Source organism: Octopus sinensis, linkage group LG4 (assembly GCF_006345805.1).
Source record: "Octopus sinensis linkage group LG4, ASM634580v1, whole genome shotgun sequence".
Classification (NCBI taxonomy): Eukaryota; Metazoa; Mollusca; class Cephalopoda; order Octopoda; family Octopodidae; genus Octopus; species Octopus sinensis.
The window spans coordinates 132910792-132934330 of NC_043000.1; the positions used below are offsets into that span (position 1 = coordinate 132910792).

At 36.1% G+C, this 23539-nt stretch overlaps 1 protein-coding gene across 5 annotated transcripts in view; it reads right to left on the reverse strand.

Moving 5' to 3' along the window:
• Positions 1 to 23539, reverse strand: part of LOC115210808 — a 391785-nt gene that overhangs the window by 96818 nt on the left and 271428 nt on the right. Inside the window, exon 1 of one of the 5 annotated variants that reach the window (XM_036502503.1) lies at positions 13335 to 13471. The exons of the other annotated variants lie outside the window; for them this stretch is intronic. The gene's annotated coding sequence lies outside the window, so the exon portion shown is untranslated. Of the gene's footprint in view, positions 1 to 13334; positions 13472 to 23539 lie in introns of those variants that run through there. 5 annotated transcript variants of the gene reach the window in all.

Below are 23539 nucleotides of genomic sequence, written 5' to 3' on the forward strand. Positions count from 1 at the left end.
CCTATCCAGAAATTGCTGGCCCTGTGTCAAAATTTGAAACCAATATCTGGTTGAGATTTATTTACATTGATATTATCCTAAGGCAAGACATGAACAGTTGGCTTAGCATTTCTTAAGTCTAAATAAAGGGGCTTTGTATCAATTATATATATATATATATATATATATATATATATATATATATATATATGGCCGATGCCAGACTCCCCTGGCACCTGTGCCGGTGGCATGTAAAAAGCACCCATTACACTCGTGGAGTGGTTGGTGTTAGGAAGGGCATCCAGCTGTAGAAACACTGCCAGATCAGACTGGAGCCTGGTGCGGCCCCTGGCTTCCCAGACCCCGGTCGAACGGTCCAACCCGTGCTAGCGCAGAAAACGGATGTTAAACGATGATGATGATGATGATGATGATGATATATATATATATTTGTAGGCATAGGAATGGCTGTGTAGTAAGTAGCTTGCTTACCAACCACATGGTTCCGGGTTCAGTCCCACTGCATGGCACCTTGGGCAAGTGTCTTCTACTATAGCCTTGGGCTGACCAAAGCCTTGTGAGTGGATTTGGTAGACGGAAGCTGAAAGAAGCCTGTCGTATATCTGTATATATATGTGTATGTGTGTGTATATGTTTGCATGTCTGTGTTTGTCCTCCAACATCGCTTGACAACCGGTGTTGGTGTGTTTGCGTCCCTGTAACTTAGCGGTTTGGCAAAAGAGACCGAGAGAATAAGGACTAGGCTTACAAAGAATAAGTCCTGGGGTCGATTTGATCGACTAAAAGCGGTGCTCCAGCATGGCCACAGTCAAATCACTGAAACAAGTAAAAGAGTATACCCAGGCCTATTCCCCATTTTCTTTTAGGAGTGGGTAGCCACAAGACACACACCAGGCATTCCATTCATTTCCCAGACCTTTGTATCACGCCAGAGAAAACTATTATTAGCATTGACATGTCAACCAAAGCTGGATCTTATTCTAAGCCTTATTTCTTTTGTAATATTTTACTGGTGCTTTATTAAGAATAATCACATCACAGCCAATCATCTGACTGAATAAAGGAAACTATATTTCCATTTTGTTCTTATATTTCTTCAGCAAGATTCTTGATGTGAATCTGTACGTTGAAACCAATTTTGTGCATCTCAAGAGAGTCATTACTCCAATAAGTTTGAACTCAGTGACGGCAGACAGACCTGAAGCAGACCTTCGGTAGAGTGGGCATGTCACTGATGAGGTCATGAATGGCAATAAAAAATTCTTTGAGAAGCCTAGCTGATTAACCCAATGATTAATCAAACAATCAATTAATTAATTGGTTAAGTGCTAAATTGGCTAAGACAAAAAGGGAAATAGAACTAATCAGTGCATTTATTATTGGCATAATGATTCTCCAGAGATATAACGAAAAATATTTCCATTTTTATTTATTTATTGCCAGTTACTTGCTGTATTATATATTGGTTGCAATTCCTACCAGAAGAGTTACCATTTTGGCACCCTAGTGAAAAGAAGTGGAATTTGAGATCAGAAGGCACAGATCCATAACTGCCACTCCATTGGTTACGACAAGGGTTCCAATTGGTTGAATCAACGGAACAGCCTGCTTGTGAAATTAAAGTGAAAGTAGTTGAGTGTTCCACAGACACATGTACCCTTAACGTAGTTCTCAGAGAGATTCAGTGTGACACAGAATGTGACAGGGCTGGCTATTTGAAAATATAGGTACAATTCAATTTTGCCAGCTGAATGAACTGGGCAACATAAAAATAAAGTATCTTGCTCAAGGACACAATACGCTGCCAGGAATGAACTCACGATCTTACAATCAGGAGCCAAACACCCTAACCATTAAGCCACATACCTTCATAACAGATACTGCAAAGCACCCAATCTGATGTGCTAACAAGTCTGCCAATCCACAGCAGTGAATTGGTACATGACTTATCGATCCTGAAAGGGTAAAAGGCGAAGTTAACCTCAGCAGAGTTGAACTTAGGGCAGAGTCAATCAGAGCAAATAATGCAAAGTATTCTATATGATGCACTAATAATTTGGCTAATTTCCTGCCTAAATAATAATAATAATGAAATTATTGTATATAGTGCTTAGGTGCACCACAACTTGTCAAAAGTGCGTATAAAGCATATGCAGTAATGTACAAATGTCTGGGAAGTGAACAGTGCATGAGTCAGATACATACTTGCATGTGTATGGAGGGGAGAAAATCAGGTGTCGTGTTGGCGAATCTCAGGAAGCATGGAAGTTTTGAAGGATGCAATACTCCAACAACTAACAACTGATGCCAGCAGTTTATTCCATACTTCAGCAACTCTTAGCATGAAAAAATGTTTCCGAAAGTCATGGGGGCTGGTGCTGTTTCCTAACTTTGTAAACATGTCCACGGGCGTTAGATGGGTGGAGTTTGAAAAGGTGCTCAGAGTTATTGTTTGTAAGATGGTTAAAATTTTATGGGTGTCTGCCAAGACAGCTGCCAGACGTCGGAGTTTCAATGTGTCCATGCCCAGGGAAGTAAGGCGTTCAGAATATGGCAAATGCCTGATGGAGGGTACATGACTTATCGATCTATTAATGGTGAGGTTGTGCTGTAGGAAGTTTGTTTCCCAGCCACATGGATTCAGGTGCAGTCCTATTGCTTAGTACATTAGGCAAGTGTCTTCTATTATAGCCCCAGACTAACCAAAGCCTTGTTAGTGGATTTACTGTATATGTGTGTGTGTGTGTCTGTGTTACTATCTCCTTGTCATGACATCACAGCTTAGTTGAAAACGAGTGTCATCATCATGCAGTCAGTGTCCTTTGTTTCCAATCTTCCATAAAAACATGTCTGGTCTTGGAGAAATATTACCTTACTTGAAAACAAGTGATGGTAGGCAACAGGAAGAGCATCTGGTTGTAGAAAATCTGCATCAATAAATTCAGTCTGATCCAAACCAACATAGAAAAGTGAATGTTAAAACAGTGATGATGATGAAGAATGGTAATCAACATCTATTAATTCACACAACAGTATCCTTTAATTAAAGTAAAATCAGAGCTAACATAATTAATATAATAACCTCATTATACCAGTAATCAGGAGAAAATCATTAGCTCAATAATTAATTCTGGACAAAGAAGACAAGGGAGCTAACCCAAAAATTTAGATTAAATATAAATTAATAAAATATAAAATGAAACTGAAAGTCAGTCAAATCTAATAATATGGTGACAGTTCAAGGCCTGTTTCAGTTTTATCAGATCTCTTTAGCGAAACATAGTCTTACCAGTATTGCTAGATGGTGATATTAGAAAATCACTATTTCTAAATCTCACAATGTGAGATATTCAGCAACAGTACTTTGTAGTAAAGATTGTTTGCCAACATAACATGGCAGTCCTGGTATAGGACTAATGTTGCTGTAATTTAGACCCAGGAGACATCGTCTCCAGCTGGATATATGATATGATCTGTGTCCTTATACTTTCAATTCCCTTCTTCAAAAATATAAGGACACAGATTGTGTCATATACATATATATATATATGACAGACTTCTTTCAGTTTCTATCTACCAAACCAACTCACCTCATAAGGTTTTGGTTGGTCTGTGGCTTAGTAGAAGACATTTGCCAAAGTGGCATGCAGTGGGACTGAACCTAGAACCATGTGGTTGGCAAGCAAATTTCTTACCACATAGCCATGCCTGTGATTATAGCTACACCTCATATGGTAAAAATAGAACTTGCAAGTGTGCAATGTCAGATTTGTCAACCGAAAAATGAAGGTATTTCAGCTAGAAATTTCATTTAGGTCTTTGAGTATTGACTAAAGTACAAGAGAAGAGATATTGATACCATATTTGGTTATCAGCACAAATGATATAAGCCAGTACCATTGAAGAATATAACCTTTTGGAGTTGAAACTGAAACTCAAGTCATGATAAAGTAAATTCTTAAAAATGTCAATGCAAGAGATAATTTGATAATGTCTAAAAAGCAAAAAAAAAAAAAAAAAAAAAAAAAGTTAAGGAAAACAAAAACAAAAAACATTTCAGGTAGAAGCATTTACAAAAAAATCTTAAAACCAAGTTCCATTGATTGATCATTCAGCTTAAAAACTATAAAATTTCTCATTTGGATCCTGGAATTATCCATCCATTATATTTCTTTGATAATTACTATTTAGGTTTGTGTAGCATGATCTTGATATGAAGAAGTGTGTTTTAGTTCACCATGACAGTATTTTATGGTGAGAATAGCATAAGAAAAAAGTTACTTTTAGATCTAAAATATTGACTGTTAGAAGTTAAATAGATGAATCGATGATAAGAACTACAGAATTCGTAGGTTAATAGTAGATAGTAAAGCAAAGCCAAGACAAATAAAACATGATTGTTGAAAGTTGATTTTGCAGAGCTGGATAGAATTGACAGAGGAAATCAAGTTAGGGCAAAATGGAGAAAGAGACAATCGTGTAACATATTCTATCCAAAATAGCTTACATTGCAGACATAAAAATCATTAATGACACTGATAATGACCGATCAAAAATGATAGGAGCAGAAAATAGTTATTTATTAATGATTAAACACTGAATATGAAGGAAGACAAGGAGAAGAAAGAATAGTGGGAATTTTATGGCAGGGATTAAAAAGAAAGGTTATGTAGAAAGAAAAAAAAAAATTTAATTTGTTCAGAGACTAGGGAGTGTTTAGCCATGAGGGAAGAACAAAAAGAAATATGTAATTGTTATGGGAAAGGAGAATGAACAAAAAAATTTAATAGATTAATATATTATGAGAAATATAGTAGCTGGGAGACTAAATAAGTGAGATGAAGAAATAATAAGATAATGGAGAGGGATAAAAGGAATTGTGAGATAGGAAAATGTTGGAGAGAGATAAAAGTATGTTTTAGGTAAATGAGAAAAGTAGACATTTACATTTGATTTGAAAATCATTGGAGATTGAAAATATTCTGATAGAAATATCATTTAATGAAAAATGGTTTCCTTTTTTTTTTTTTTTTTCAGTCTTTTCATATTTAATAGCAACCAATATGGCAGTTGATTTAAAAAAAAAAACACAAAAAAACTCAATATATATATATATATATATATATATATATATATATATATATATATATATATATTATATATATATATATAATATATATATATATAAATAAATACAAAAGGAAAGCATAAAAATTACTTTATGGTACTAATTTTTATTTTCCATTGTATTTTATGCTTTCCATTACTATATTAGTTATGTGTATTCATCACATTATACAAAAACAGCCAGACAGAGAGTAAAAATTTCAACCAAAATTCTAAGTAGCATAATTTTGTTTTTCACAGGAGCCGATATTTCAGAAAACTGATGCATTTGTTTCAAGCTTGGTGATACACATCCAACACAGTTAAGTTTATCATAGAATGGAAATTTTCTTTTCTTTTTTTTTTTGTTTTGCAGAATTCATAAATAAGTTAGACTACTGCTACTGCTGCTGCTGTTGCTTCTGGTATACTGTTATTGTTGCAACTATTACTGCTGTTACTGTTGTTGCCATGCAACAGTAAGACAAGACAAAAGCTAGTAGAAAACAGAAGCCTTGTCAGTGTACCAAAGAAAATGGTGTTAAACATCATTTTCTTTTTGTTTAATGTCATCCACTGTAGGACAGTACAAGCCCATAGCCATTGAACGACATTATAATAATCTATTCTTAAAATCAGTATTCTTTCTTTTGAATTGGTTGTCTATATTAGAATATATTGCTAGAACAGAAGGAAAGAAAAAAGGCTGGAATATTGCTCATCTAACAAATACCTAAGAATCAACACAAACACACATATGCATACACACTGGAAACACATACACACACACACACACATATATATATATAACTTTAAAACAATATTTCAATATTTTGAAACAGAACCTGAAGATGTGTTGGTAGAATTGAAAATCTGATGATTGAATATATATATATATATATAGTTAATCCAAACAAGAAAGCACAAAAAAACACAACGCGAGGACGTGGAACAAATATAGTATTATTGTACGCTCAAGAAAGAAGGAAAGAAGGAGGGTTTAACGTTTCGAGTGGAGTTCTTCGTCGGAAACATAGGAGAAGGAAAGATCCAGAGAAGGGAAGACAGAGGAAAAAAAATCGCCAACGGTACACACGAGGTCACATTTTGAATATATATATATATATATATACATATATATATATATATATATATATATATATATGAGAAAATGGAGAAACACATTAGTTGGTTTATCAGCTTTAGGATATTAGAATGTTGACTTATTTATTTATCAAAACGACAACCATATACATATATATATATATATATATATATATATATATATACCAGAGTAAGCACATAAATGTGAAACAAGGTGGAAAAAAGAGTACTCAAATACCAGAGGTAGAGTAAAATGCTTTATTTATTATTATTGCACTTCCTTGATAGGGTGTAAATATAGGGTTGAAAACCCCTTCTGGATAAAAAAAGTTGAAGGCTGCCTGTGGGACAAGAATGCACATCCTCTGTATACATGAAAGGTTTTTTACCATTGTACCAAAGCAATCCTTTGACTTTTTCAATCCAATATTTACAAGCTATTATTTATAGCTTTATGTGCTTCAAGATCCACAATTCCACAAAAGAGTTATCTCATGTTCTCTCAACATTTATAAATATTTATGTCAGCAATATATATATATATATATATATATATATATATATATATATATATATATATATATATATTATATATATATATATCGGGTGTTGCACTCACAATTGCTAGATCATGAGTTCAATTCTGAGACCAGGCAATGCATTGTGTTCTTGGGCAAAACACTTCATTTCATGTTGCTCTGCAATAGTTACAACATCTGACATGTGACACACTTGTGCACCTGTACAGGTAATGTCAATATGATGGAGGGAGTGAGCTAATGTATAGCATATAGACTTGATTACTATAACCCTTATGGGTCTATATAAGATTTTGTTGTTAAAGTTTATGAACAATAAATCTCTTTTACTTGTTTCAGTCATGTGACTGGCCATGCTGGAGCACCGCGTTTAGTTGAGCAAATTGCTCCCAGAACTTATTCTTTGTAAGCCTAGTACTTATTCTATTGGTCTCTTTGACCGAACTGCTAAGTTATGGGGACGTAAACACACCAGCATTGGTTGTCAAGCGATGTTGGTGGGGAGGCGACAAACACAGAAACACTAACATATACACACACATACATATATATATACATGTATATGACAGTCTTCTTTCAGTTTCCGTCTACCAAATACCTTCACAAGGCTTTGGTTGGCTCGAGGCTATAGTAGAAGACACTTGCCCAAGGTGCCACGCAGTGGGACTGAACCTGGAACCATATGGTTCATAAGGAAGCTACTTACCACACAGCCACTCCTACGCCTATAATACATACGATATTTTAACAATAACTTTTCACAATCCCTAAAAAATCTCATCATTATCATCATCACCATCATCATCATCATCATTTGGCAACTACTTTCCATGCTGGCATAGGTTGGATGGATTGACTGGAACCGGAAGGCTGGAGAGCTGCACCAAGTTCCAGTTTCCAGTCTTATTTGGCATGGTTTCTACAGCTGGATGTCCTTCCTAATGCCAACCACTCCAAGAGTGTAATAGGTGCTTTTTATATGCCACCAGCACAGGTACTTTTATGCGCCACCAGCAAGGGTGCCAGTTACACAACACCAGCATTGGCCATGACTACAACTTCATTTGGCTTGGCGAGTCTTCTCAAGCACAGCATATCACAAAAGGTCTCAGTCACTTATCACCTCCTTGAGACCCAACATTCGAAGATCATGCTTCACCACCTAGTCCCATTTCTTCCTGGATCTACTTCTTCTAATCATAAAAAATATTATAGGACTTTTTTAACACAGGGATCCATGGGCAAAAAATAGTTGAGAATCATTGGGTTAGAGTATTGTCCTTCTCTATGTTAGGAGGCACAGGCACTTGTAATACAATCATGGGATCATGGTTTTTGATTCCTGTGCCAAGAAGTTCATTCTGGCCTAGAGCAAAATCCTTCATTTCACATTGGTTTACTCCACTCAACTATAAATGAATCACCCTCTAATAGACTGGCATCTTGTTCAGAAGGATGTTGTGATCTTGGTTTCTTATATGTCACAGAAACTAAGTAACTTGCCTCATGAGTCCCAGGACTGAAGCCAGAAATGTCTTTAGCATGTATGGGCAACTTGCAGCCCTCAACATGTTGTGCAGCCCTCAAAGTGTTTCTAGGTTACTAATTTGCAGCATAACCTAAGAGTAGCAAAATCTCGAATTCTACCTATTTCTTTACTACCCACAAGGGGCTAAACACAGAGGACAAACAAGGACAGACATACGGATTAAGTCGATTATATCGACCCCAGTGCATAACTGGTACTTAATTTATCAACCCCAAAAGGATGAAAGGCAAAGTCGACCTTGGCAGAATTTGAACTCAGAACGTAATGGCAGACAAAATACAGCTACACATTTCGCCCGACATGCTAACGTTTCAGCCAGCTCGTTACATTTCTCAAATTCTACCTAATATTGAAAATATGGTATGGAATGTGCAAAAAAGCTCATTGACTCAGTTTATATTAAAGATATTTTTGCACATTCACATTCTTTACCATTATTATCTGTAACATACAGATAATAAAATTTGTTCTTTAATAAAATATCAATGAATTTTCTTCTTTTTTTTTACCTCAATATTTTAAACTATAATTTATTTAGACTAGTAATAGTAATCAACAACATGTTCAGGGCTGCAAGTTGCCCATACATGCTAAAGACATTCCTGGCTTCAGTCCTGGGACTCATGAGGTAAGATAATAATATCATTAGGGAATAATGAAAGAGATGACAGCTTAATGTAGACTTTCATATTAAGACAAATAAAGTTAAGAATTTCAAGAAATTCAGTGTAAAGTGGGTAAGTAATATTTCATGCATATGTGTTTTATCACGTGGCCTTCTCCCACTTGTAAATGGTACAATGCGGAGCCCCCAGTTGACGAAAAGTTGCCCATCCCTGGTCTAGAGGTTGTTGTTGTTGATGATGATGATGATGATGATGATGATGATAATGACGATGATGATAATGACGATGATGTTGATGATGATGATGATGATGATGAACATCTAACCGGTACTTATTACATCAACCCATTACTTTGATCTATGTGTCTTATTGATATTTTACAGGTTTCTATTTTTATCAATCCCAGTGCCAGCCTCTTACTTATTTTATCAACCCCAGAAGGGTAAAAGGCCAATCCAAAAAAAAAAAAAAAGTATCATAGCCTTAATATTTTTCCAATGAATAAGTAATATGACTTTAATATTTTTCTTGGTCGTTTAAGCTTAATTTACAGATTAAACATAGAAAATAGCCAATATTTTACTATGAAGTGTAAAGTTTGTTTACATTTCATAATAAAATATTGCTTTGTTTTCTTTTTTTATTATTCTCTTTTGTTTTCCTCTTTCTGCAACTCAATTCTCTCTCTCTCTCTCTCTCTCTCTCTCCCCACCTCGGCCCTCCCATGAAATAGTTACACCACAAAACATCCAACCATTAAGATAAGCTGGGAGAGTGGAAAGTTGCTTTTAGCAACAGAAAAATTGATCACAGATCATTCCTAGATTGTTTTAATAACAAACACAGTTGAATAGGATTAAAAGCAGAATGGTAATATTTGCTGTTGTTGTATCAGGATTTATTTCTACACTAAATTTATCTGTCATTTGCAAATAAATAAACAAAATAGCTATTTTAAATCAGGCAGTTCGAAAGGAATAAAGGAATGAAGTTTCTATTTGATCTAATTTCAGTTATGTTGGAGTTGTTTTTGTTGTTTAGCTCTGAATGAGCAGATCTATAACCAAAGGCAGTTCATCCATGATCATCTAGTCTCTCTTATATTTATTTATTTATTTATTGAAGGTCACATTATCCAATATATCCTTTTGTTTTTACGATAGCATGATATGATTTGAGGTAGATTTGGTGGTTATTTCAAGCAAGTTGAGTGACTATATAGAGACTCCTGCAAGTGTTATAGGATGGTAACAAGTGCTGGAGAGCAGAATTCAGAGTTTAGTCTTGATCCATAGTTGAGTTTAATACAATTCAATTATACCTTCTGCCTCTGCAAATCAATAAGAGAGTCTGTACAGAGGAATGCGATCTTCCAAAAATAGTAGCCATCCAGATCATGCCAGTACAGAAAATGGACAGTAAATGATGATGATGATGATATATATGATATATATAATAATAAAATAAATGAGCCCTTTTAAAGCCTAGCCAGGCTCATGGGCCCGGTTTCCCGGTTTCAATGGCGTATGTGTTCCCCAGCTGGACGGGACGCCAGTCCATTGCAGCATTACTCATTTTTGCCAGCTGAGTGGATTGGAGCAACGTGAAATGAGGTGTTTTGCTGAAGAACACAACGTGTCGCCCGGTCCAGGAATCGAAACCACAATCATGGTGCCAACACCCTAACCACTAAGCCACGCACCTCCACATATGATATATATGCAGATATATATATATATGCAATTGCAATTATAAATGGCAGGCACAAATCCCAACCTCTTAACAATATCAGTCTATTACCAGTAAATTTTCAGACGTTCTGATACATAATCTTGACAGCTAGGTATGCTGTTTATTTTATGCCAGTTAGGTATTTTATGACAGCTAGGTATGCATATTTATTTTATGCCACAACTGGAGAACAATACATGAGTTCATGTACATAAACTCCCAAAACTCTGCACTTGTGGTTAACGGTAAGCCAATAAGCTAGTTGGAAGGTCTTACATATCTAAGAAGCCATTTATCTAAGAAGCTTTTACCCTGTCAACAGGGTAAAAGAGAACAACCAAGGAAGGTTTTGTAGAGCACATCGGATATTTGCAAAACTTCAGTTGATCTGGAAGTTTAAGGCAAATAAGGTCTTAGATCTGTGATTGGACTCTATAACAGCAATGACCTACTGCATGGCTCAAAAAGCTATTAAATATTAAAAGAAGACTTATTAACATCAATGCATTCTACAATGTGTCCCTGAGGAAAATCAGCCATATCTTCTGACAAATGATGAACTGCATTGCAAAACAGATGTGATCCTTGAAATAACATGTCAACAGTGCAGGAGTGGCTGTGTGGTAAGTAGCTTGCTAACCAACCACATGGTTCCGGGTTCAGTCCCACTGCATGGCATCTTGGGCAAGTGTCTTCTGCTATAGCCCTGGGCCAACCAATGCCTTGTGAGTGGATTTGGTAGACGGAAACTGAAAGAAGCCTGTCGTATATATGTATATATATATATGTGTGTGTTTGTCCCCCTAGCATTGCTTGACAACCGATGCTGGTGTGTTTACGTCCCCGTCACTTAGCGGTTTGGCAAAAGAGACTGATAGAATAAGTACTGGGCTTACAAAGAATAAGTCCCGGGGTCGAGTTGCTCAACTAAAGGTGGTGTTCCAGCATGGCCGCAATCAAATGACTGAAACAAGTAAAAGAGTAAAAGAGAGAAAGAGCTCAGATGGCTTGGCCATATATAGTCAGGACAAAACACTAAAGGTATCAGTAAGATGGACACCATCTAGAAAATGTAAGCCAAGGCAGCTAAAGAACTCTTAGTATAGAATAGTTGAAGGTGAGCTGAGAGAAATGGATCTACATAGAGCAAAGCACTAAAGATCTATCTGAATTAACATTTGACGAATTGTCAGAGTCTTTTATTTTGAGAGAGGATTAAATGAAAACGATAATTGTAATCACCGGTTCACAGCAAGAATGACAAGGTAGTATTTGTAAGAATTTGTAAAAATAAATACCACAAAAAGGAAACTGCACTCAAATAACATTCGTTTTTAGGCTTTTCTAATGAAGTGTTTAATGTTTAAGAATGAAATGAAGAAAGTGCAATAATAACGTTCACACTCACTGATGGTCGCTCTCAGTAACTGGCTTTAGTTTATGGAGTTCTTGATTTTATAAACTATCAAAAATCAGCCAGAAGGATAAATATACTGTTGAGAACAAATGATTTCATTGGAGAGGTCTGTTATCTCCATTCCATACATATTCATACCTCCCCCACCATATATATATATATATATATATACCGGAGTAAACACATAAATGTGAAACAAGGTGGAAAAAAAGAGTACTCAAATACCAGTGGTAGAGTAATATGCTTTATTTAACCCTTTAGTGTTCGCATTATTCTGCCAAAACTAATGCTTTTTTTTGTCCTCATTGTTTTGAACTAATCATGCATTATCTTGTAGCTATGAGATTTTGATGAGGTAGCTGTTAATTTTTGAAACGGTATTGTAGGGTTGGTGTGAGAGACCAGATCTGGCCGGTTTAAATGCTAAAGGGTTAAAGCAGCAGAAAATTCAACAAAACCTGTTACTCTGAGTATTTTATGACGTGAAACTCAGAGTAACAGGTTTTGTTGAATTTTCTGCTGCTTTAAATAAAGTATATATATATATATATATACTATATACATATTATATATAGATGCTGGGCTTCCACTCAGTTTCCATTTGCCAAATTCCACTCACACTGACAGCCAAGGCAAGAAGACACTTGCTGAAGGTGCAGTGCTGTGAAACCTGGTATCACATGGTTGCGGAACAAACATTTTAACTACACATCCATGAAAACAGTTTATATCCATATCTACTGCGGATGTTTCTGCAGTAGATTTGAACACACAAACTATAAGAATACAGTCAAATGCAATATCCACTTCACCAGTTTTTTTTTTTCACACAAAGTAAATAGATTGAAAAGAATCAAGATCTATTAGCTTATCTTATCTTTTACTCATTACATAAGCAAAAGGATTTTAGAAATGTCCCAGCAGTCCAATAGTGAACATTTCCTCTAAATTTTGATTAAAATATATGAGATTTGTTTGTAAAATATTATAATGAAAACTATGAACCAAAGGACTTTGAAATTCTTTTTTCCTCCTTTGTACAAACATTTTAGAAATAACTGTCCACAACTACATCACTCTTGCTGCCATAAAATACATAGACAAATTAAAATAAAGATATCTGGAAATGAGCTTGGAAAATGGAAGACAAATGGATTACTGTCATTAGTTACATCCATACATCATGGAAACTGCAGGTTGCTGTCACATCAACTGATATAATGAAACTCAATGCTTTATAGTAATAAATATACCACCCTTACCTGAAAGGTTTTTGTGATTCTGTTCTCAGAGAAGGAAAAGCAAACGTTTTCTTTTTCTTTTTTTTTTTTTTCAGAGTAAAACCAATAATCCAAGGTGTTATTAGAAATGGTAAGCAACCAGAATAATCAGGAAGTGCTTATTTGGATAAGACACGAGTTATATCATATAATGATATTTCAGTCAGTTCTAATGCATTCAATGAGGCATTACAGTTAATATATGATATATCAGTCAGCTATCAGTAACAGCAGATAATCTTATCTCTGTGACACCAATCAATTTACTATTGTTATTTATATCAAGTCTTATTTTTCTAAATCGCATTTAAAAATAAGTAACAACAATAATAATTAAATCAGCATGAGGTTTCCTTTCATGTAATTATTATTTGTTTATGTATTGGTTTTTATGTTAAAGTCATAACAAAAATAGATTAACCAAGGCGAATTTAATTTGATAGTTCTATTTTCTGTCCCTGAAAAGTTTATGATATCAGTTTAAGAATTAACTAAATCATTTAGTGCTACCGGACTAGCTCCTGTACTGGTGGCACGTAAAAAGCACCCAGGTACACTCTCGGAGTGGTTGGTGTTAGGAAGGTCATCGAGCTGTAGAAACCTTGCCAGATCAAATTGGAGCCTGGTGCAGCCTCCTGGCTTGTCAGTCCTCAGTCAAACCATCCAACCCATGCCAGCATGGAAAGCAGACGTTAAATGACAACAACGATGATGATGGTGATGATCTAGTATTATCATAATATCCTTATTGTCATTGTTTTCACTTCTACTTTTCCATGATTGCATGAGTTAGATGGAGCTTACTGAGGCAGATTTTCTGAGGCCAGATGCCCTTCTTGTTGCTAATCTTCACCTGTTTCTAAGTAAGTTAATATTTTCTCATGGCCAGACATGTTTTCAGAGAATATTGAAAATGAGTGACTTTGAAGGCTCCAAATGCAGACGACATGTGAAGACTAGAGAGGAATGAGGCTAGTAAGCTTTATTGGATATGCAGTGTCAGTGTACATGTATGACAGAGTGCTAGTGTATTGAGAGAAAAGTTAGGCATAAGAAGAATTAGATGTAGTGCTGGTTTGGTCATGTAATGCATATGAATGAGGGTGGTTGCATAAAGAAGTACTGATCACTTAACCCTTTAACATTTAAACTGGCCATATCCGGCCCAAATTTTCTACTTCTTTTATGTTCAAACCATCTAGATCTGGCCTCTCATACATATCCTACAATGACATCACAAAATAAAACCATCACATCATCAAATTCTCAGAGCTACAAGATAATGCAGGGTTAATTCAAAACAATGTGAATGAAAAGGCATTATATTTGACAGAATAATCTGAACGCTAAAGGGTTAAAGTGGATGGAACCTTGTAGAATAGGCAGACCCAGGAAGACATGGGATGAAGCTTTGAAGGTCAATCTCAAGCGCCTTGTAGAAGAGATGACAAAGGAACAAAATGGCTGGTGTCTTTCTGTGCTCAAGAAGACCTATACACCACAGCAGAATTGATATCTTAAAACCACTTTGGTAATGCTTATATGTGCAGGGCTCTGCTCCATCTCCATTCTTTCTGCCCATCAAGCATTTCCCCCACATCTCATCCCCCATCACTCAGCTGCTGTAATCACCTCACAGCAGAATAGGCATATACTACATCCCTGTCCTTCGGTTATCTTCCCCCAGACCATCAGAGCCACTCCTATTTCTTTTGTCTTCCCTTACTCACCATTTCCACCAATTACCCCCCTTCTGTGCTTTCAGTCATTGCTCTCTCCCCTCTGCTTTACTCCATCCTTAACACCTCTGCTATTACTCTCAATGCCCTCACATATCAATCATAACCCTCCCCTCCAAGTCTTTCCTGTATCTCTCACCATCTCTTGTTACAGTCATCTCTACCCTATCTCCAACCATCTCTCCTCATACTCTTATGAAATCTGCTCCTCTATCCCACTGTCCACTCAACCAGTCTAATCACTTATATTCACCAACCACTGTACCTTGACGGTATGTCCCTGACAACACATCTCCATCACCATCTCTCTCCTTCTCTTTCTCTCCTTTCTTTTCCAACTTGTGTAGCTGTGTATCTCCTATACAGCAAGATCTCTACCTCTCTATAATACTTTTTAACCTCTAATCAACTGGTACAAAGACCAGTCCCTCAATACTACTCTCCCTCGTGGTCAAGGGATCTTTGTCTTGCAAGTTACTTAGTAACCCCACTGGTGCTGGTGCCACAAAAAATTAAACGCATCCAATACACTTTGTAAAGTAGTTGGCATTAGGAAATGCATACAGCCATGAAAACCACGCCAAAGCAGACAATAAGCTCGTCAAACTGTCCAACCCATGTCACCATGGAAAACTACCATTAAGTGATGATATATATATAATTGTTAAGGTGACCAGTAAATTCCACCATGGAAAATTCCACCAGGTAAATTTCACCATCGGTAAATTTCATCAGAGGTGAAATTATTATTATTATTAATTATATGGGTTACGATAATATGGAAATAAAAAAAGAATGCACAAAAAATAATATCAATAATGTCAATAAATACAAAAATACAAGGGAGAAAAAATAATTATGGAATACAAAGAAATACATGGTGAAAATTTTAAACACCTGAACGAAGAAGGAATATCAAAAGGAGACCCATTGATATTTTTAAAACAAAGCAAATACTCAATAAGAGATAAAAATATTATAGTGTTTACAAGACAAAAACAAGATCATCTTTGTGAAAATACTACAGCAATATAACATAAAAAAAATCAGAAATGTGCAAATAGAAAAGGTAACAACAAGTAAAAAAGTTAAGATTTTAGTAGATAGCCCAGTAATAAATAACACTAAACCATATTGAAAACAATAAACCCAATGTTACAATATTTGACCACGCAAGAAAAGAAACAATAAATAAATTTAATTTTCTTATCCTAACTCTGCTCCACAATGTACTCACTGTTACTTTTTATCCTATTGTTATAATAAAATGTGTGCTAAATTTTAATCTTTTCTTTCTTTATCCCAAATCATATTATTTTTGAAATTTTGTGATGAGTCTTTTCCATAGATTCTTGCTCGATGAAAGTACATTAAAGTAATCCCATCTCAATTCAAGTAGATTATAAAGATCATTTTCTATCTCGCCTTCAGACTATCTCTCTCTCTCTCTCTCTCTCTCTCTCTCATCTTAAGACTTGAGAGACAAACAGACATTAAATAACAATGGTGATTATTAGCAGGAGCAGCTTATATTGGAAGTCTGTCCTTGGGTGTAATTTACCGTGGTGGAATTTACCTGGTGGAATTTTCCATGATGGAATTTACCGTGGTGGAATTTACCGAGAACCAATTGTGAAAGAGAACAACAAACATTAAGGCAAGGCAAACATCTCAAGCCATATACATTATTATTATTGGGGAGAAAAAAAAATTCAAAGTCTTACATCTGTTTCTGGGATATCCCAGAGTATATGATATTCAGTCATCAGAGACAAACAGGGAAAATGAAAAAGATATAGATTAATGAAATGACAACATAGAGGACAGAAGTAAAGGAATAAGGAGATGAAGAAAGAGAAGAAAAAAGAAGCATGAAAGTTCACAGTTCAACTTTCCAATCATGTAGAAGTCCGTAAGTCCTTAGGTGCAATCCTGTGTAAACCCATATAGGTTAAAGTCCCGAGAGCATAAATATCCAGAAATAGACTCAAACATACATTGGAAATCTGCAATGGCTCCATAACTACCTTTGCCTGGCATGCTGAAGATACTGCCAGCTCGCTGCCTTAAAAGGATGATAATATTAACTATTATAAAAATTGATTTGTCCATTATAGAACAAGTGTATCTTTTCAGAATGCATAGATTCCATCTTGGAGACAAGTACAACATCCTATTATAGCCTTTTGGAAATTTGAAGAAAAGATCAAAATTGTTGAACTCTCATACATATTTACATCAATATTTATTGAGATATTTCCAAATACAAACCGGCTAAAGTAATGTTTTTCCTACATAATGGATTCACCATACCCTTAAAGATGATCATATATTCAGCTATTTATCAACAGTAAAACTGTATCAAAGTAGCAACCTTCATTGCTTTTGTGTTTCACATAAAAAGTCTGAAACACTAAAGGCATAAAATATATGTTTGCATGTGAGTAGCTGGATATGTCACAGGTTTTTATATGAGGCAATAAAAAAAGACGAACAGGTGATATATTTTCTTGTTTTATTGTTTTTTAGCAACTCTTCTTCAACAGTTCTCCAAAACTTTGCTTAAGAACTTAAGAGATCAACAACAAATAAATTTACAAATGTTCAAAAAGGCCACCTAGAAAATCTTTTTATCTGGGATCCCACATAAGTCTGTGTAATGGTAACAAACTCAAATAAGGGCAGTAATATCAAACGCCCTCATTCTCCAAAAACAGGATTGTGGAAATAAATTATTGGAAGTAATTTTAATAGCAGTACCTCAGCACGGTTACAACTGACATGCTTGATTAAGTAAAATAATATATATATATAGATATATAGGAGACGCAATGGCCCAGTGGTTAGGGTAGCGGACTCACGGTTGTAGGATTGCGGTTTCGATTCCCAGACCTGGCGTTGCGAGTGTTAATTGAGCGAAAACACCTAAAGCTCCACGAGGCTCCGGCAGGGGGTGGTGGCAAACCCTGCTGTACTCTTTCATCACAACTTTCTCTCACTCTTTCTTTCTGTTTCTGCTGTAGCAGTATTTCAAAGGGCCAGCCCTGTCACACTGTGTCATGCCGAATCTCCCTGAGAAATACATTAAGGGTACACATGTCTGTGGAGTGCTCAGCCACTTGCACGCTAATTTCACGAGCAGGCTGTTCCGTTGATCAGATCAACTGGAACTCTCATTGTCGCAACCGACAGAGTGCCACCAATATATATATATATATGATAATGACGGTATGTATATATATATACACACACACACTCTTTATTCTTTTATTTGTTTCAGTCATTTGACAAGGCTACTGTCTATAAGAAATGGTTGACAGTTTTCTTCTTGTCTTAAAATTTATTCCTTCTGTCGACAACTGAACAAATTTCTTTAAAGTCTGTGTAAAGAAATTTCATTAATGCTGCACAATTACAGTGACACGAAAAAAACTGAAGTGAATACATTAAAATTTAATTATAAACTAGGACTCGTTTTAATTGCTTTGAATTATCTTAGTATTAGGTCATATAGACAACATAGCACCAGAAAACTATAATGAAATAAAATACTGATAAATGTAATGGAGTGGCATCAGCACTGGGGTCGATGTAATCGACTTAATCCCTTTGTCTGTCCTTGTTTGTTCCCTCTATGTTTAGCCCCTTGAGGGCAAAAGAAATAAGTTTAATGATCAAAGAATTGACAATATTTGTTTTGCTCCTAATAGTGTTCTGAGCCCCAAGTAAAAGAGTCTAGCTTTCAATGGCACAATCTACCTCAATATTTGTATCATAAGCGATAAGATTAGGCATCTGTTTAATTTTTCTTTTCCTTTACTTACACAGCTAAACTGAAATATTTTCAAGGGATCCAGAGAAATCAAGACAAAACCAATTTATTCCATTCCAATCTAAGCTGCATGAAGCATAGCACAGAACAACAGGTAATGTTGAATATTAAAAGACATCGCTAGAATGGTATCTAACAGCTACAAATAGCAACTTTATGATAATGATTAAATATATTCACAGCATGGCTGTGGGGTTGAGAAGTTTGCTTTGGAATCATGTGGTTAGGGTTTTGGTTCCATTGTGTGAACACTGACAACTGGTGTCTTCTATTGTAACTGTTGGTTGACCTTGTGAGTGAAACTGGTAGATGAAAACTATCAGTGCATGTGTGTGTATGTGCATGCATGACTGAGTGTGTATTCCTTTGATCTTTACACGTATACTGGTTATAAACAAAAGTTTCACTGTTCATTTAAAAAGGTGTCACTTGTTGGCTGTGCACATTGAAACCATATCCAGGTTTCTTGACAGGTACATGCTGAATGTAAAACAAAACCTTCATTGTTCATTACAAATGGTGTCGTTTGTTAGTAATCCTGAGCTAAATTCTGTTTGGGCTGTTTCGGGATTATTTCCTTGCCAGGAAACAAATGAAGGTTAGCATTCAGGAAGGGCATCTAGCAATAGAAAAATTTGCCACGGTGAAGTTTCATTTGGCCTATACAAACATGGAAAGCAGATGTTAAAGTGATGACGGTGGTAGTGGTGGCAGAGGTCATAGGGTCCAATAGGGTCCAATACAGTTTCTGACTATTAATTTCACTCATGAGGCATTTGTCAGCACCCAACAAGAAGACACTTATTCAAAGTGCCATGAGATGGGATAAAACCTAAGACCAAATAGTCACAAAAGTGAATTCCACTCCCATACAACCACGTCTACACCTATATATGTTATGATATAGATTATAAATATATACATAATATATAAATGATTGTGAATACTTAGTCATTTCTCAGTGAACAATGTACCATTCAACAAAATCTAGTCATTAGTGACTTCAGAGGAAGAGCTAGATTCAGCTACACATGACAATTTGGATAAGAAAGATATGGAAATGGCAAGATCCTTCTACAAGACATAGGTTCAGAAATGGTTAGATAATGGCATATACAGACAAGGAAGAGACAGGTACCTATAATATAGAAGATAAATGTGAATCACAGACAAGGTCAGTGGCTGGAGCAAGGCATTAGTCAGAAAATGACAAGGTGGTGGAATGGTACAATAGGTAGTCATAATAACAATGAAACAAGCCTGGAAAGGCCGGAAGAAAAGTGGAAGCAAGAAAGAACATCAGCTAGCTAGAAGAGAAGGTAGGCATCAAGTTTATATAGTTTAGAGAAAAGCTGCAAGTAAGAGGTTTAGTTTACCAATGTTAAGTAATAAAAGGATAAGCAGTATGAAATGTTCTGGATAGCAAAGCAATGTGTTAGTGTGAATCAAGATGTTGTTAGGGCAACAATGAGTTTGGGAAGATGCAAATGCATTCACCTGCACTGAGGCAGAGAAGGAAGAAGCATGGAGATACACCTAAGGGAATTCTGCTGAATGTGGAAAATGTATGGGAGAAAGAGAGAGACTATCTCCAGTAGACTAAAAGGATGCTCTAGCTACTGAAGGTGATAGATGTACAGTTTATGGCGGCGAGCTGGCAGAACCATTAGCACGCCGGGCGAAATGCGTAGCCGTATTTCATCTGCCATTACGTTCTGAGTTCAAATCTCACTGAGGTCGACTTTGCCTTTCATCCTTTCGGGGTCGATAAATTAAATACCAGTTACGCACTGGGGTCGATGTAATCGACTTAATCCGTTTGTTTGTCCTTGTTTGTCCCCTCTGTGTTTAGCCCCTTGTGGGTAATAAAGAAACAGATAAATGTACAGTTACAATCACAATAAAAATAGGGAGGAAGAAAAAGTAGCCGGACAGTCAGAAATAGTAGCTGAAATGCTGAAAAATATCCACTGAAATAAGGCTCACATATTTAACCAGGCAGTTCAGGAGACAGGAAACACAATGAGTGACATAATAACTAGCACTCAATTGGTTGTAATGACAAGGGTTCCAGTTGATTCGATCAATGGAACAAACCTGTTAGTGAAATTAACATGTAAATGGCTGAGTACTCCACAAGTAAGTGTATCCCTAATGTAGTTCTCAGGGAGATTCAGCATGACACAGAGTGGGACAAGGCTGGCCCTTTGAAATACAGATACTACTCATTTTTGCCAGTTGAGCCAACTGGAGCAATGTGAAATAAAGTGTCTTGCTCAAGGAGACATGTTGCCAGAAATTGAACTCATCATCATCATCATTGTTTGACCGTGGTCGAGACAATGGAATTTACCATGCTATGCCAGACTTCACGGTCCATCATAGCATTACGGACGTCCTGTTGCTGGATGCCTGTATCCCTGGAGATTACATCAGGGTAGGAGAGTGTGCGCCCTCTGGTGTTGCGAGTAGATGGCTTCCAGAGGAGAATAGTAGAAACTGCCTCGTTTTCAGCTCTACAACAATGTCCAGCAAACTGGACTCTTCTACCTTTCACAAGAGATGATACAGGTGGTAGTTTCCCATATATTTGAACTCATGACCTTACGATCATAAGCTGAATACCCTAACCACCAAGCCACGCGTCTTCACAGTGATATCACCAAAGGCAAAGGTAACAATCTTGAAAGAAACAACCACAGCAATGTAAAACTAATGGATGAAATTATGAAAAGAACAGAATGAGTTTAAAAGTACAACTGATAATGAAAAGAACAAGCTTAAACGAGATGTAGTTTGGGTTTGTGCCAGGTTGTGGGTACCATTGATGTTTTCTTTCATGTGAAACAACAAGATGAGAAGTTCTTAGCTATGAGCAAGCCACAATAACCGGCATTCATTGATCTGCAGGCAACCATTGATAAGATTCCATACTCTGTGGATGAATGGCTTGTGAGAGTCACAAAAGCCAAAAGCAAAGTGTAGTTGGCAATAAGTGTTAACAAAGCTGAACATATATATGTTTATATGCATGTGTGTGTGTGTGTGTGTGTGTGTGTGTGTGAGTAAGAGAGTGTAAGAGAAAAGAATTTTTCTTTTTGTCTCAGTAAAAGAAACTCAACACACACACACACGCACTCACACTTGTTTCATAATTACATGATTAGGAGTTTGATCCTACTGTACAACATCTTGGAAGATTGCCCAAAGCCTCAAGCTGACTTGTGACTTATGAGTGAAATTTGGTAGACACCCATCGTGTGTGTGTGTGTGTGTGTATGTGTGTACGTGATTGTCTGCATGTGTTTTCTCACTGATACCAAACACACTCCATGTGTTTTCTCATTGATACTAGTTCCCCACATAAACAGAAATGGCCAGCAGATTGTAACTCATTTGTACACAAGGGTTGGCATTAGCATGGTTTATATATATACATACACATATAATGTATGTATATACGTAGTATATAGTATATATAATATTTGTATATACATGTATCTTTTATCTTTTACTAGTTTCAGTCATTAGATTGTGGTGATGCTGGAGTACTGCTTTGAACAATTTTCAGTCGAACAAATCAACCCTGGTACTTTATTTTAAAGCCTGGTACTTAGTCTATTGGTTTCTTTTGATGAACCGCTAAGTTACAGAGAGTAGACAAACCAACAAATGGTTCTCAAGAGGTGGAGGGGGACAAAAACACACACATATATACAATGGGCTTCTCTCAGTTTCCGTCAACCAAACCCACTCATGAGACCTTTGGTCAGCCCAAGAGTATAGTAGATATAGTAGAAGACACCCAATGTACCACAAAGTGGGACTGAACCTGGAACCATATGGTTGGGATGCAAACTTTTTATCACAGTCACGCACACAAATATATACTCTTTTATTTGTTTCAGTCATTTGACTGCGGCCATGCTGGAGCACCGCCTTTAGTCGAGCAAATCGACCCCAGGACTTATTCTTTGTAAACCCAGTACTTATTCTATCGGTCTCTTTTGCCGAACAGCTAAGTATATTGTAAATATACATCAAACTCTCTCTCTCTTGGTATGTATGTTTATGTGTGTGTGTGTGTGTGTGTATATATATATATATATATATATATATATATATATATATGTATATGTATATATAACTGTTGCGTGTATGTTCTCATTAAAAAAAATAAAACAAAGCACTCCACAACCAAGGCAAAGTACTCAAATGGAGAGGGGATACATTTATTTATCAAAATAATGTCTCTGACAGTAAATAAGTTGCTTTCCAACCACATGGTTTCAGGTTCAGTCCCACTGTTTAGCATCTTGCACATCAGGCCAACCAAAGCCTTGAGAGTGGATTTTGTAGACGGAAACTGAAAGAAACACGTCTCGCACGCATGGGCACACACACACTGTTCAAATTTACAGAAAACAAAAGACAAAGACAGGCGAAGGAACAACAAGCAGGTGTTTGATGCTTAGGAAGAATGGAAAAGTCTTTGTCGTTTCGGGCCTATGCTCTTCAACGGAAAGGATTGAAAGGAAATAAATAAATAAATAAACGACAAAAAAGAGAGAGAGAGAAAAGTGTAGGGAATGATTCAACATATGTATATGTGCTTG